This window comes from Marmota flaviventris, chromosome 4 (assembly GCF_047511675.1).
Source record: "Marmota flaviventris isolate mMarFla1 chromosome 4, mMarFla1.hap1, whole genome shotgun sequence".
NCBI lineage: Eukaryota > Metazoa > Chordata > Mammalia > Rodentia > Sciuridae > Marmota > Marmota flaviventris.
Window position 1 is genome coordinate 165,111,898 of NC_092501.1, and position 14,877 is coordinate 165,126,774.

Genomic DNA, 14,877 nt, shown 5'->3' on the forward strand with positions numbered 1-14,877 from the left:
GCAGTCAGTGCTGTGGACAGAGCCAGTCCCAGACACATGAATATCCTGATGAACTATGAGAGAAAACACAAGAAAGTGGATTCCCCATGTGCCAAAACGGAGCAAAAATGGTGAGCGGTTGCTGAGGTGGTGGACATAGGGCGAGACGCAGTACATCAGGATGCCCGCCCTTCTGCCGTGGCTGCCAGTGTGAGGGAAACAGGTCCCCACATCCGTTACCAACTTTCTCGGAGGGTTTTCTTCTGGAGCTACTAGCACAGTTACTGTTGTTTCTCTGTGAATCTGCTAGCTCTGGGACTTCTGGCGTTCACTTACCCACCATGGGAGAGTCTGCCTGGAACAAAGAGAGGACTATTGTTCTGAGGCATCATTGACATCCCTGAAGCCACATGAACCCCAGGAACTGCCCATTCATCCGAGTCAATAAATCCTTTTGTTCCTAAGCTGGTTCAAGTTGGGTTTGGTTATAGACCACATCAACTACCACTTGCCCCTTCTTGTCCTATAACTATCCCAAGACAACCACTATGAATGGGTCTTCTGTGAAATTAGACACAACTCTGTGGTGTTTTTACACGTACAGTCCCCTAGCAAGTGGAGAGCCTTGTTTCCTTGGTCTTGGCTCTAATGAGCCTCTGTGCCAGCCTTCATGAGCAGAGCAGGATGACCAGCATCATGAGAGTGCCCAGGCAGGACTAAACCAGGTGACACAGTTTCTGACCCCCTCCTCTCTACAGGGCCCACTCTTTGACACTGCCACCTGGATAGGCCACACAGGATCGTGATGTAACAACTATTAACAAGAACAATAACTTCGGCTGACTCAGCAGTAGAGCGCTTGCCTAGCATGTGTGAGGCTCTGGGTTCTATCCTCAACACCACTTAAAAATAAATAACGATAATGTGTCCAACTACAACTAAAAAAATAAAAAGGAAAATTAAAAAGAAAACAATAACTATGCAAAAATGATTCTTTTTTTTTTCTTTTTGTAGAATTCTGATCCTGCACAGGCATAAGTATTTATGATAGATATATTGAACTGAAATTTTATTAAAATTCACACTTTGTTTCTGCGAAATTGCTAGAAAGTTGTGCCATTCCATGTTTCCACCAACTTGTATGAGATTCTTCACCTGCACTTACCTTTGTTATCACTGAGTATCCACCAAACAAAATGTTTTTCTTTCCTCAAGAAAAAATAATGCATAGTTATGTAAAGCATAATATTTCCTACCTAAAAATTATACATTGTACACATACCATCCCATGCATGTGTATTATATGATGTATGTGTTGTGTGTATAATTTGCACTTCCCTTGGTTTGCCTGATTTTATGCTACTTGTATATTGACCATTTGTATTCTTTTTTTTTTTTTTTAATATATTTATTTTTATGTGGTGCTGAGATCAAACCCAGTGTTTCACACGTGCAAGGCGGGTGCTCTACCACTGAGCTACAGCCTCAGCCCCCATTTGTATTCTAAAATTATTACTTTCCCTGTTGCTTGGTAATGTGTATGTATTTTCTCCAGGTCTGTTCCACTGATTTTTTTTTGTTTATCTTTGCAAGAAATCACTGATTTCATTACACTACCTTTATATTATCTTTTCTATATTAATAGGGAAAATACCAATTTCCATTAACTATTAATAGATGGAATTTGAAGGAGCCTGTATTTTTGCAAAATGAATCTTCTCATGTAGGTAGATTTCCACATAATCTTGATCTCTTATGGCCTTCAGTTATGTCTTGCAGCTGTCTTTATATTTCTTAACTGGTATTTAGGATTTTAGCAGATATCAAACATGGGTCCATCTCCCTGTGATTTGGTTCTATTGACAGGTATTTGCATGTAATAACAGGTTAATTTTTGTACATTGATCTCAGATCTGGCCACCTTTTTGAAATTTCTCATCAGCTCTGGAAGTTTGGCCCCCACATTCTATAGGCTCATCCTCACAGCTCCAGCCTGCCAGAGCATCCCCATGACCGGTGGTGGGTGGCCTGAGTTGTCTTCTTCCACTTCCTACTGAAAGAACCAGGGCTCATTACACAGTATTGGTGAAAAGTGGCCTGAGAGTCATGTTCTGATTTCAGTGGAAATGCTTTGAGTATCTCACCATTATTCTGTTGTGCCAGAGATTACTAGTGAATATTGTTTGTCAGGTATAGAAAAATGCCTCCTATGAGTTCTAGAATTTTCAGAGTCTTGCTAGAAATTAGTGTTGTTATTTGTCAAAAAAAAAAAAAAAATTAAAGTGGGGCTGGGAGTAGTAGCTATGTGTGTGGATCTTCTCGTTTTTTAAAAAAAAATTAATACATTTCTGATTTTGAAAAATCATAACCCCATTGGGAAAACCCCATAATAATTACAATAGATTATTCCTTTAATGCACTGCTACATTTGATTTGATAATAGTTTAGTTAATTTTATGTGTCTGAAATGGGGCTTTTTTTTTTTTTTTTTTGGGTAAAAATATATTTTCCCCTGCTTAATGTCTTGGCACTAGTGATATATGCATAGATTACCTGTTCACCACTCTCCTACCTTAACAGACACCAAATTATGCAGCACGCTGCTGATTAATTTCATACTTGAAAAAAATGAGACTTCACAATAATACAATTATTTTAGTTCTTAAAAAAGACAAGTGTCTAACATGCATCTTACATATATGACAATTCTGCATTAACACTGAAAGTAGATTACACAACAGTTTTAGAAAACACATCGGTTATTTTCAAACAGCAAAATGACAAGAATCTACAGCTACAGTTTAAGGCATATCAGCATATTTTAAAAATTAAGAAATAGACAAAGTTCTAATGCTGTTCACAGCTTAATTTTCAATTTATTTTTTAAAATTCCCTTCATACCTACATACAAACTAGACTTTGTAGGTCATAATTCCTGCTAAAGAATCATCGCACATGTCCTGCCAACAGAACCAGGACTTTGGAAGCTGAGACTTGACAATTCCAGACACTTGCAAGGGGCAAAGCCAAGGAATCTGAATGGACAGTTCAGGTTGGACCACACAGAGACAGCATGACGTGGGCCAGGAACAGCTGAAAAACCCGACTCAACAAACCATGTGTGAAACATTTATGGATACATCAAGAAAGTCAGGAAAACATGTGCGTTCATCGGAGGTGCACAAGATATGGAAAATAAGCATATTGCTGGTGAGTTACAAAGCAGGGAAGGAAGATTACAAGACACCTTGCCCAGCGTTGTTATCAAACAGTTCCCTGGTTGAGAAATGATGCCTTTTTAGACAAAACCTTGACCATTAATGCAGAGCCTATGCTGGGAAAACCCAGTCTCTGACCTGCAATTAAATTCCCATACGTGCTCTTCCATCACATCCTACAACACATGCAACTGTTGGGGGTATGTACAGTCCAGAAGAAAGAAAAAGACGGTTATTATATTTGAACAGAAGATGGGGGGGAGGAACTGGAACTAACTGACCAAAAAAGAAAAAGAAACAAAACAATGACCACTGTTACTGTTAGCACCAAGGAGAGCCCATTTATCAAGATCCAAAATTTAAGTGATCATGAAGTCGGCCCAGCATAAAAGGTTTCTTTCTTTTTGATTTGCTCCAGTGGAAGGTGGCAGTTTCTCGTTCTAGTTTACAATGTCAGAGTCAAGGACTCTGTGTAACATCCAATGATGCCCATGATACTGTGCAGAACACAGGCTGGGATCAGGATTTCCGATTTCCACATTGAAATCAAGGAGTTGAAAAACATGTAAATTGTCGGGGGGGGAAAACATGGCCACTTTAGATATTTTTAATTTGTTTAGAAGAAAAGTTACTCAGACCATTCTCTCTCTACCCCCTCAAAAAAAAAAAAAAAAAAAAAAAAAAAGGAAAATCCATCCATCCCATTTGTTTTCTCTAATTTTAAAGCGTTAGAAAGATCTGGAAGATTTCTCACTACTATACTTACATGCAAAGGCGAAAGCACATCCAATTAGATTTGAGGATATCATTTATTCCGTGCAGAGCCAAGGACTACTGTGAAAAAAGGCACAGATACAGAAAGAAAAAGAGCAGCAATAACAAACTAAACAGGGCTAGGGAGCAGTGGTAGAAAAAAGTTCAGAAGCAACACATTTTTTTGAAAAAAGCTTCTATATGTTTCTTTTGACTTTTTATTCCCTGACTCTCCATCTGATTCATTTTGCTGTGTAAATTTTAATGCAAAAAAAAAAAATCAATCCAATCAATCAATCATCTTGGAATCAAAAAGTCAGCAGGATGCTTTTCGTGCTAGGCTTATATTTAAAAGCTTTCAGGGATGCAAGAAATATTTTTAAAAAATATTTTTAGTTGTAGAAGGACACAATACCTTTATTTTGTTTATTTAGTTTTTTTATGTGGTGCTGAGCCTCATCCCTCAAATGGGGCTTTTTAAAAAGCTTTTATCTTGTTTTGGTGTCAGGATTTTATTGACCTTATAAAATGAATTTAGAAAGTTTACCTCTTTCTTAGGCTTTGGAAGCATTTATTTAAAATAGGAATCATTTGTTCCTAGAAGATATGTTAGAGACAACTAGGCAAACACTAATTTTAACAATTATTCTTTGGCTACCTTTTCAGTAAATGAAATTCCTGCTTCACCCATTCTACCGATAAAAGAATCTTCTTCCTGAATTCTAATGTCTTTATTACCATTTCTATGTATCCCTGACCTTCACTCTTGACCTTTTTTTTTCTTTCTGATTTGTCTTCTAGATCACTGATTCATACGGCCAATATTCTATAAAACTGCATTCATTTACTGGATCCTTAATTTTGGGTGATTTTCCATTGCTCTATTTTAATTTTCAATTTTCTGTGAAGGCTTATAATTCTATATTTTTCATTTCCTTGAATATATTAAGTCTAGCTTTTAATAATTTTTTTTATTTGTAGATGGACACAATACCTTTATTTTATTTATTTATTTTTATGTGGTGCTTAGGATCCAACCCAGTGCCTCACGCATGGGAGGCCAGTGCTCTACCACTGAGCCACAACCTCAGCCTCAAGTCTAGCTTTTTAAAAGTTTGTGTCTCATATTATCTGGAGCCCCCTGCAGGTCTTTTCTATTGTTTCTTATTTTTTCTTGATTTTTAGTATTAATTTTAAAAAAATTTATAGTTGTAGATGGACAAAACGCCTTTATTTTATTTGCTTATTTGTTTGTGGTGCTGAGGATCGAACCCAGTGCCTCATACATGCTAGGCAAGTGCTCTGCCACTGAGCTATAGCCCCAGCCCAAATTTTTAGTATTAATTTTTAATTCAGATATCTGGTTGCTTTTACTTCACATTAAATGTTGTTCATTAAAATCTATAGATTGAATTTGAGGCCTGTAATGATGTTTATTCCTTGAAAAATACTTTGTGTTTGGAAGATAACATGGGACACTAGCAATTCCAGATTCCCATCTGAGACAGCTGGATATTTTTGGTTTATCATTATTCCTAAAATGTAACCTGTAGAGTCAATAAAAAGTGTTGTGGGGGCTAGGTGCAGTGGCGCACACCTGTAATCCCAGCAGCTAGGGAGGCTGAGGCAGGAGGATGGTGAGTTCAAAGCCAACCTCAGCAAAAGCAAGGTGCTAAGCAACTCAGTGAGACCTCATCTCTCAATAAAATACAAAATAGGCTGGGGATGTGGCTCAGTGGTCAAGTGCCTCTGAGTTCAATCCTCAGTACCACCACCACCACCAAAAAAAAAAAAAAAAAAGGTGTTGTGGGGGAGTGCAGATGTGGCTCAGAGACAGGGCACTTGCCTGGCATGCATGAGGCCCTGGGTTCCATTCCTAGCACTGAACAGGAAGGAAGGTTGTGGGAACCCTTTCATCAACTGCAGTTTCTACCTCTGGATTTGAGAAGCATTCAAAGACACTATTGAGCTGCTTCTTCTAGGGTAAGCTGCTGGCCCTGTGAACGCAGCCCCGGGCACCCGTTTACCTCTGCTGTGTCTTCTAGAGGCTGGCTCCACAACTCTCCCTCATCATCTTCATGATGCCCTCTGCAGGCGGGGCTCCATGTTCCCTCCAGCCTGGGAGTTGGAGAACCTCGCTGTCATGCTCCATGATTACCAGAAGCCTGTGGTTTTTATGTTTTGTTTTTTGTTTCTAATTTTTTGTTACTGGTATACAGGAATGCAATTGATTTTTTTGAATATTATTTATAATCCATTAAACTTTCTCAAAATATTTTGTCATCTTGATAATTTCTCTAGATTTTCTGGAGTTAGCTGGATATACAGTTATATTTACTTATAAATAAATAGTAATTTTGTTTCTTCTCAGTTCTACTAGTTCGTTTATGTGGTCTTATCCTCTGGCTGGGAACTTGTGTGGGGTTAGCACAGCTGTAATAAAAGCCATCGACATTGTACTGCTACTTTTTTTTTTTAATTGTAGTTGGATACAATTCCTTTATTTATTTATTGTTTTATGTGGTGCTGATCAAACCCAGGGCCCCAAACATGCTAGGCAAACACTCTCCCACTGAGCCACTACCCCAGCCCCGTACTTCTACCTCTTGATGGTTCTGCTCATTGGTGGTCTCTTAACACTTTTCATCCCACATGTTTCGATATATTCTTTCCTTGTTGCTCATGTTTAAATAGTTTCAATTTTAGTGTTTGATCCATATGTTAGCTTAAAAGTGTATTCTTCAATGTCGAAATATGTGAAAGTTTTTAAATTATCTTTTATTATTGCTTCTTTTAAATTAATAAATCTTATTTTTTTAGAGCAATTTTAGGTTCACAACAAAATTGAATAGAAATTGCAGAGAAGTCACATATACTGTCTGTCCCCACATATGCATAGCCTCTCCCGGTATCAACCTCCTATACCAGTCAGTGCAGCGCCTGTCATGACTGCTGGACCTGTACTGACATGCTACATCACCCAGAGTCTCTCCTTCTCACCAGGGTCCACTCTGGGTGTTGCACAAGTGCCTAATGCCATGTGTCCACCATTGCAGTGTTGCACAGGGTGGTCCCACTGCCCTGAGAACCCTCTACTCTGCCAATTCCTCCCACCCTCCCTCCTTTTATTCATTTATTTATTTTTGATACTAGGGATTAAGCTCCCCACCCTCCCTGCCTCCTAACCCTCAAAAATGTCTCATCTTTTTCATTGTCTCCATAGATGTACCTTTTCCGGAGTGTCACAGAATCAGAATTGTACAAAACATAAGCTTTCAGATTGACTTCTTTCGTTTAATAATGTGCTTGTCTTTTCATAGCTTGACAGCTCATTTCTTCTTAGTGCTGAATAATGTTCTGTCATCTGGTTGTACCACAGTTTATCCACTCATCTGCTAAAGGACATCTTAACAATTATGAAAATGGTATCTGGTTCAGCAGTCATAAGTAACGCTGCTGTAACATCTGAGTGCAGGTTTCTATGTGGACATCGGTTCTTTTTATCACCTATTATTATTTTAAACTTATTTGTTTTCAGGTTGGAGAATGTTCATCTATACAGTGACAGTCTTTGGAATGTTTGTAAGACCGAACTTTGTCCTAGCAAAGTCTGAATCACATAATTGATTTAATATATACTATACTTTAAACAATATCTTTTCCAGTCATTGAATACTGTATCAGGGTTGCAGCAAGAAACTGAAAAGCATTTCACTGAAGGGAATTTAATTATGATCCTCAGCAGAGTACTGGAAGAGTTAAAGTAGCCAACATGGGATTCGGCTGGAGGTTCTGAGGCAGTACAACTGCAAGAAGCTGGTCCTAGCCTGACTCAAGCCCGAAGTCAGTAGAGGGGGAATAATGTGGCCAGGGCCTGGTAAGAGCTGAGACTGTGAGACAGCGTCTCCATCCACAGAGGATTCTGTAGTAAACTACCTTGGACTAGGTAATCTGCAGACATTAGGAAAGTACTGCTTACATTTGTGCAAGCTAAGGTCAGGGCACCAGCAGTTTCTCACAGACAGTGCCGTCTGTACCTTTGTGGCAAAGGGCGAATAGGTTCCTAGGCCTTTCGTAGGGATACTAGTCACCTTACAGAGGCCCCAGCCCTTACTACCCTCACTTGGGGGAGGGTTCCAATGTGTGATTCAGACCACAGCAGGCAGAATCTACTTGGCACAACTCTAGTTAAGGAGAGACAGCATTGTCACATTTTGTCACTGAAGCAGAGAGAAAGGACAGTGTGCTCTCGGCTTCATAGTCTTTCATCGTCTGGTAATATACTGGTGACTCCCCTTGGCTGATTTCAATTTGCAAGCAAATCTAAAGAAAGTCGGAGAACACCATCCATGGGGAACCAGGAATAACCAGCAAGTGTAGGTTTCTCATGTGTATCCATTGAAACAGAACTGTAAAGATCCTCCTTATGTTTGTGGATTCGTTAGTTTCTCTGTTTTGTTTTTAATTTAAGGTTTTTTGTTTGTTTGTTTGTTTTTGTTTTTTTAGTTGTAGATGGACACAATCCCTTTATTTTGCTTATTTAGTTTTTTATGTGGTACTGGGGATCAAGCCCAGTGCCTCACTCATGCTAGGCAGCGCACTACCACTTGAGCCCCAGCCCCACCCCCATCCATTTACATTTGTTGTGATTTCTGATTTGTGTATTTGCATAGCATCTCATTATATACTATTTGTATTTTTTGCTCTTTTTTTCTTCCTTACTGTACCATTTAAATGTCCAGTCAGGAAAACAAAATTCTGTGTATTTAATAAAAAGGAAACTTTTTATAAAAGTGTTAGAAAGATGAAGGAGCACAAAGGGGAGTCTAAAGGTTGCCCCAAAGTTAGTAACTGGAAAATATTGTTATTACACCTAGGGTGGCAGAGGCCAGAAAGAAGTGGAGGTGAAGCTGCCTTCCACGGTGACAGTTCCACTGCAAGCAGGAGAGATGGATTCACCCAATTTTTTAGTTTCCACCAGTGCCTTCCACTGGCAGAATTTACCAGAAAGCTACACAGCAAGGAGTATGGCTTTGTATATCCACAGTAGAGAGAAGAGTTCAGAAGAATGAGTGAACAGCTAAACAAATATCATGCAGCACCCCTGCTTTTTTCTAAATATTAAAAATGTCCCCTTTTCAAGGGTTTTGTTTGCTTGTTTGCTTGTTTGTTTGGAAGTTATGCATTCTGTCTTCTTTAATAGTTGCCCTTGCCATCTAACTTGCATACCTAGCAAGACCTGAAGTTAGTTAATATCTTTACTTTCCCTCTAACAATATAAAGACCAATGTATATGAATTATTTTTCAGTATTTCGATATTATATTTTCCATGAAATGGACTTCATTACTGATTTATAGAGTCAACTTTTGTTTTGACTTGAGTTTACACTTATTAATAGATTTGCTTACCATGCTTCCATGCATCTCAGAAATTCTGATAATTTTTTTTTCCTGCCTGAAGTACTGACTTTAGGGTTTTCTTTAATGAAAATCTTGGTTTTTACTCTTTAAGATTCAATCTAAAAATATGTGCCTTTCATTTTTATAAGGCAGTAGCTCAGGGCAAAGAATCCCTAGCGTGACAGATTGGTTGTTTTGTTGTTTGTTAAGTTCTTTTTTGTACTGTGGATGGAGGGCCTTGTGCATTTGAGTCAAGTACTCTACCACTGAGCTGCACCCTTAGCTCTTACAGGATCTTGCTGAGTTGCCCAGGCTAATCTCCTGAGTGGTTGGGATCACAGGTGAGCACCCTACACTTGACTTTCCATGATTTTGACTTCTGCTATCACTGTGGAGAAGTCAGTAGTCTAATGAATGGTCCTTTTGTGGTTGAGGTAATTATTTTTTCTTGGCAGCTTTTAAGAAATGTTTTCCCTTTGAATTCTTTGATTCTACTTTTATCTGGTCTAGTTTTGCTTTTTAAAGATTTTTCTTAGTATCCAGGGAATACCATTGACCTAAAACTTGTTAGCTGTCAACAGCATTGGAAAATACTCATCTTTTCTAATTTACCTCCTGATTATTCTCTTTGGTATCATCATTACAACTTCAATTACATGTATCATTATAATTTTATTCTTCATGTTCTGAATCTCATTTTTAAATATATGTTGTTCTTTTATCTCATCACATTGGTTCTAAAGCATTTGTCTGGCTCAGTCTTCCAGATAATGAATTCTCTTGTCCAAAATATCTAATCTACTATCTATTCAATAATTGATTTTTAAATTTCAGATCTGTTTTTCATTTCCAACTTGTTTATTTTTAAAAATATATCATTGCTCTTGGACCTGTTGTTGAGTTTCTCTTATTTTAAGTTATAATGAACATAGCTGTTATACAATCTTTGGTAGTTAGACTTCTTGAAGTCTTTGAGGACTTTATTTTGTTCTGTCTGGTTCTTACTTATAGTAAGTACTCTATAGGAAATCTTGAGGACTCATATGTGTTCCTTCATTGGGGATTTGGTTTTACTTCTACTAACTGCTATGATCTCTAATAACCTGGAAATAAAGCTGCATTAAAATTTTACCAATGGGTTTCTCAAACCATATTCCTAGAACAAACACTCATGAAAGATGGCTTGGTTGAATGAAGTGCTGATGAAATTCACTCAATGAGGTGAAGACCCTTCATGGTAAAGTGAAATAACCTCAATGCTGAAGTAAAGTCCCCAAATGCTAATGTGAAATTCCCTCAAGTCTGAACTAGAGTCCCCTTCATACTGAATATAAGCCTATACGTGCTGAAGTAGAGTCCCATCATGCAGAAGGTAAATCTTCTCATGCCAAAGTGAAGTCCTTCAGTGCCGAAGTCCCATCAGGCAGAAGTGAATTCTCCTCGATGCTGAAGTGGAGTCCCCTCAAGCTGAGGTGAAAACCTTCACACTGAAATGAGGCCCCCTGATGCTGAGGTGAAGTCTCCTCATGCTGAAGTAGAGTCCTCTCAATGCTGAAGTGAAGTCCCCTTAATGCTGAAAGGGAATACCCTCATGCTGAAGTGAAGTCCCTCACACTGACATGAAGTTCTCTCACATTGAACTGATACTTTCTCAATACTGAAGTGAAATCCACTCATGCTAATATGAAGCCTGCCCCTCATGCTGAAATGAAGACCCCTGATGTTGAGGTGAAGTGCCCTCACACTGAAGTGAAGACCCCTCATGCTGAAGTGAAGTCCCCTCACGTGGAAGTGAAGTCCCCTCATACTGAAGTGGAATCCATTGATGCTGAGGTGAAGACCCCCTCAGTGCTGAAGTGGAATCCCTTCATGCTGAAATGAAGGCACCTCTTGCTGAGGTGTAATGCTGATGTGAAGTCCTCTTAACGCTATTGTGAACTCTCCTCATACTTGAAGGTAAGTCCCCTTAGTGCTGGAAGTGAATCCTCTCAAATCTGAAGTGAAGTCCCCTCATGCTCTACTGCAGTCCCCTCAATGCTGAAGTTAAGAACCCTAGTGCTGAAGTGAAATCCCTCACACTGAAGTGAAGTCCCCTCATGCTGAAGTGAGGACCACGCATGCTGAGGTGAAGTCCTCTCATGCTGAAGTGAAGTCCCCCCATGTGGAAATGGAATCCCCTCATGCTCAAGTGAAAACCACTCATGCTGATGTGAAATCTCCTCAATGCTGAAGTGAAGATCCCTCATGCTGAAGTGATGAACCCTCATGCTGAAGTGAAATTCCATTATTCTGAAGGGGAATCCCCTCATGCTGAAGTACAGTGTCCTCAATGCTGAAGTAAAGTCACCTCATGCTGTGGTGGAGTCCACTCAATGCTGAAGTAAAGTACCCTTAATGCTGAAATGAAGTCCCTCGTTGTTGTAATGGATTCCCCTCACACTGCAGTGAGCTCCCCTCAATTTTGAAGTGAGGTCTCCTCATACAGAAGTAGAGTCCCCTTATGTTAACGTAAGTAACCTTATGCTGAAATAATGTCCCCTCAATGTGCAAGTCAAGGTCTCCCATGCTGAACTGAAGTCTCAATGCTGAAGTGAATACCTTTCAGGCTGAAGTGGGTACAGTCAATGCTGAAGTGGATTCCCCTCGTGCTGAATGGAAGTCCCCTCATGCTGAAATGAAGTCCTCTCAATGCATAAGTGGACTCCCCTCATGTTTAAGTGAAGTTTTCTCAATGCTGAAATGAAGTCCCCTCATGCTAAGGTGAGTCCGCTCATGCAGAAGTGGAATCTTTTAATGCTGAAGTGAAGTCATCTCAATACTAATGTGAAGTATCCTCATGCTGAAATGAAGTCATTCACCTCATGCTGACAAGTCCTCTCATGGTAAAGTGACATCCTATGAATGCTGAATTCCCATCAATGCTGAAGTGGAATCCCTTCATGCAGAAGTTAAGGCCCCTCATGCTGAAGGTAAGTCCACTAGTGCTGAAGAGAAGTCCCATCATGCTTATTGGAACTGAAATCGCATCATGCTGAGGTGGAGTCCTTTTAATGCTGAAGTGATGTTGCCTTAGGCTGAAGGTAAGTACCCTCATGCTGAAGTTAAGTCCCCTTAGTGGTAAGGTGGAATCCCTTCAATGTTAAAGTGAAACCTATCAATGCTGACATGAAGTCCCCTCAATGCTGACGTGCAATCCCCTCATGCTAATAATAAGGCTGCTCATTCTGAAATGAAGTCCACTTGATGCCAAAGTGGATTCCCTTCAATACTGAAGTGAATTCTTCTCACGCTGAAGTGGAATACTCTCAATAGTGAAGTAAAATCTCCTCATTCTGAGGGGGAATCCACTCAAATCTGAAATTGTAGTACCCACAAGGTAAGTCCCGTCATGAAACAAAATCCCCTAAATGTTGAGGTGAATTCCCCTCACACTGAAGTGAAGTACTCTCAGTGGTTAAATAAAGTGCCCTAATGCTATAGTGATGACCCTTCATGATTAAGAAAAGTCCCTTCAATGCTGAAGTGATCTTTCTCCAATGTTGGGGTGAAGTTTTCTCATGTTGATGTGAATTCCACTCATCCTGTAGTGAAGTTCCCTCATGCCAAAATGGAGTTCTGTTGCACTTGAGTCCTCTCAGTGCATTAATGGAGTCCTCTCATGCTTAAGTAAAGTTCTTTCAGTGCTGAAGTGACGTCCCCTCATGATGAAGTGAAGTCCACTCACGCGGGACTGGAATCCTACACTGAAGTGAAGTCATGTCCATACTAAAGTATCCTCATACTGAAGTGAAGTCCTCTCAATGCTGAACTGAAGTCCCCTCAATGCTGAAGTGAATTCCCCTCATGTTGAAATGGAGTCCCCTCATGCTGATGTGGAATCCCATCAACGCTAATGTAAAGTGAAGACCACTGATACTGAGAAGTCCCCATGTTGTAGTGAAGTTCCCTCATGCTGAAGGTAAGACCCCACATGCTGAAGTGAAGTCCCTCATGCTGATGTGAAGTTCTCTCATGCTAAATTGAAGTCTTCTCAATGCTGAAGTGGAATCTATTTGTGCTGATATGAAGTCCCCTCATGCAGAAATGAAGACCTCTGATGCTGACTTGAAGTCCCCTCATGCTGAGGTGAAGACACATTATGCTGAAGTGAAGACCCCTCATGCTAAAGTCCAGTCCACTCATGCTAAAGTGAAGTCCCCTCAGTGCTGAAGTGAAGTATCCTCAATGATGAATTGAAGTCTCCTCATAATGAAGGTAAGCCTTTCATGGTGAAGTGAAGTCCACTAATGCAAAGTGAAGTCCCATCATGCTTAAATGGAATCCCTTAATGCTGAAGTGGATCTCCTCAATAATGAAGTGAATTCCCCGCATGCTGAAGTGGAGTGCTCTCAATGGCAAAGTAGAGTCCCCTCAATGTGGAAGTGGAATGCCCTCAAATCTGAAATTGCAGTACCCACAGTGCTGAAGTGAAGTCTACTCATGTTGAAACAAAGTCCCCTAAATGCTGAGGTGAATTCCACTCATGATGAAGTGGAGTACTCTCAATGGTGAAGTAAAATGCCCTAATGCTAAAGTAATGACCCTCATGTGGAAGAAAAGTCCCTTCAATGCTGGAGTGATCTTTCCCTAGTATTGGAGTAAAGTTCCTTCATGCTGAAGGTAAGTCCCCTCATGCAGAAGTGAAATCCCCTCAAAGCTTCAGTGGAGTCCCTTCAATGGTAAAGTAAAATACACTCATACTTAAGGAAGTCTGTTAATTTTGAAGTGAAGTCCCCTCAGTGATGAAGTGAAATACCCTCACACTGAATGAATTCCCCTAATGCTGAAGGGGCATCCTCTCAAGCTAATTGAAGTCCCCTTAATGCTGAAGTAAAGTCACCTCATGCTTACCTAAAGACCCCTCATGCTGAGGTAATGTCTCCTCATGCTAATGTGAGGACTTTTCATGCTGAAGTGGAGTCTCCTCATGCTGAAATAAAGTCCTGCATGATGAAGGGGAATCAGTCCTTCAATACTGAATGCTAAAATGAAGTTCCATCATGCTTAAGTGAAAACCCTTATGCTGAAGTGAACTATCCTCAAGGCTGAAATTGAGTCCCCTCATGTTAGAAGTAAGCCCCTCATGATGAACCAGTGTCTCCTCAATGGTGAAGTGGAATCCCCTCAATGCTGAAGCAGACTTCCATTAGTCCTGAAGTGAAGTCCCCTCAACCTGAAGTACTCTCGATGCTGAAATGCAATACTGTCTTACTGAAGGAAGTCCCCTAATGCTGAACTGAAACACCCTAATGCTTAAGTGAAGTACCCTTAATAGTGAAGTGGAATCCCCTCATTAAAGTGAAGTCTGTTCATCGGTAAGAAAAATCCCCTCATGCTGGAGTGAATTCCTCTCAAAGCTGAAATGAAGTCCTCTCATGGAGTACCCACATGCTAAAGTGGAGTCCCCGCATGCTGAATGAGGTCTCTTCATGCTTAAGTGAAATTCCCTCAGGCAAAGTGGAGTACCCTCAATGCTGAAGTAGAATC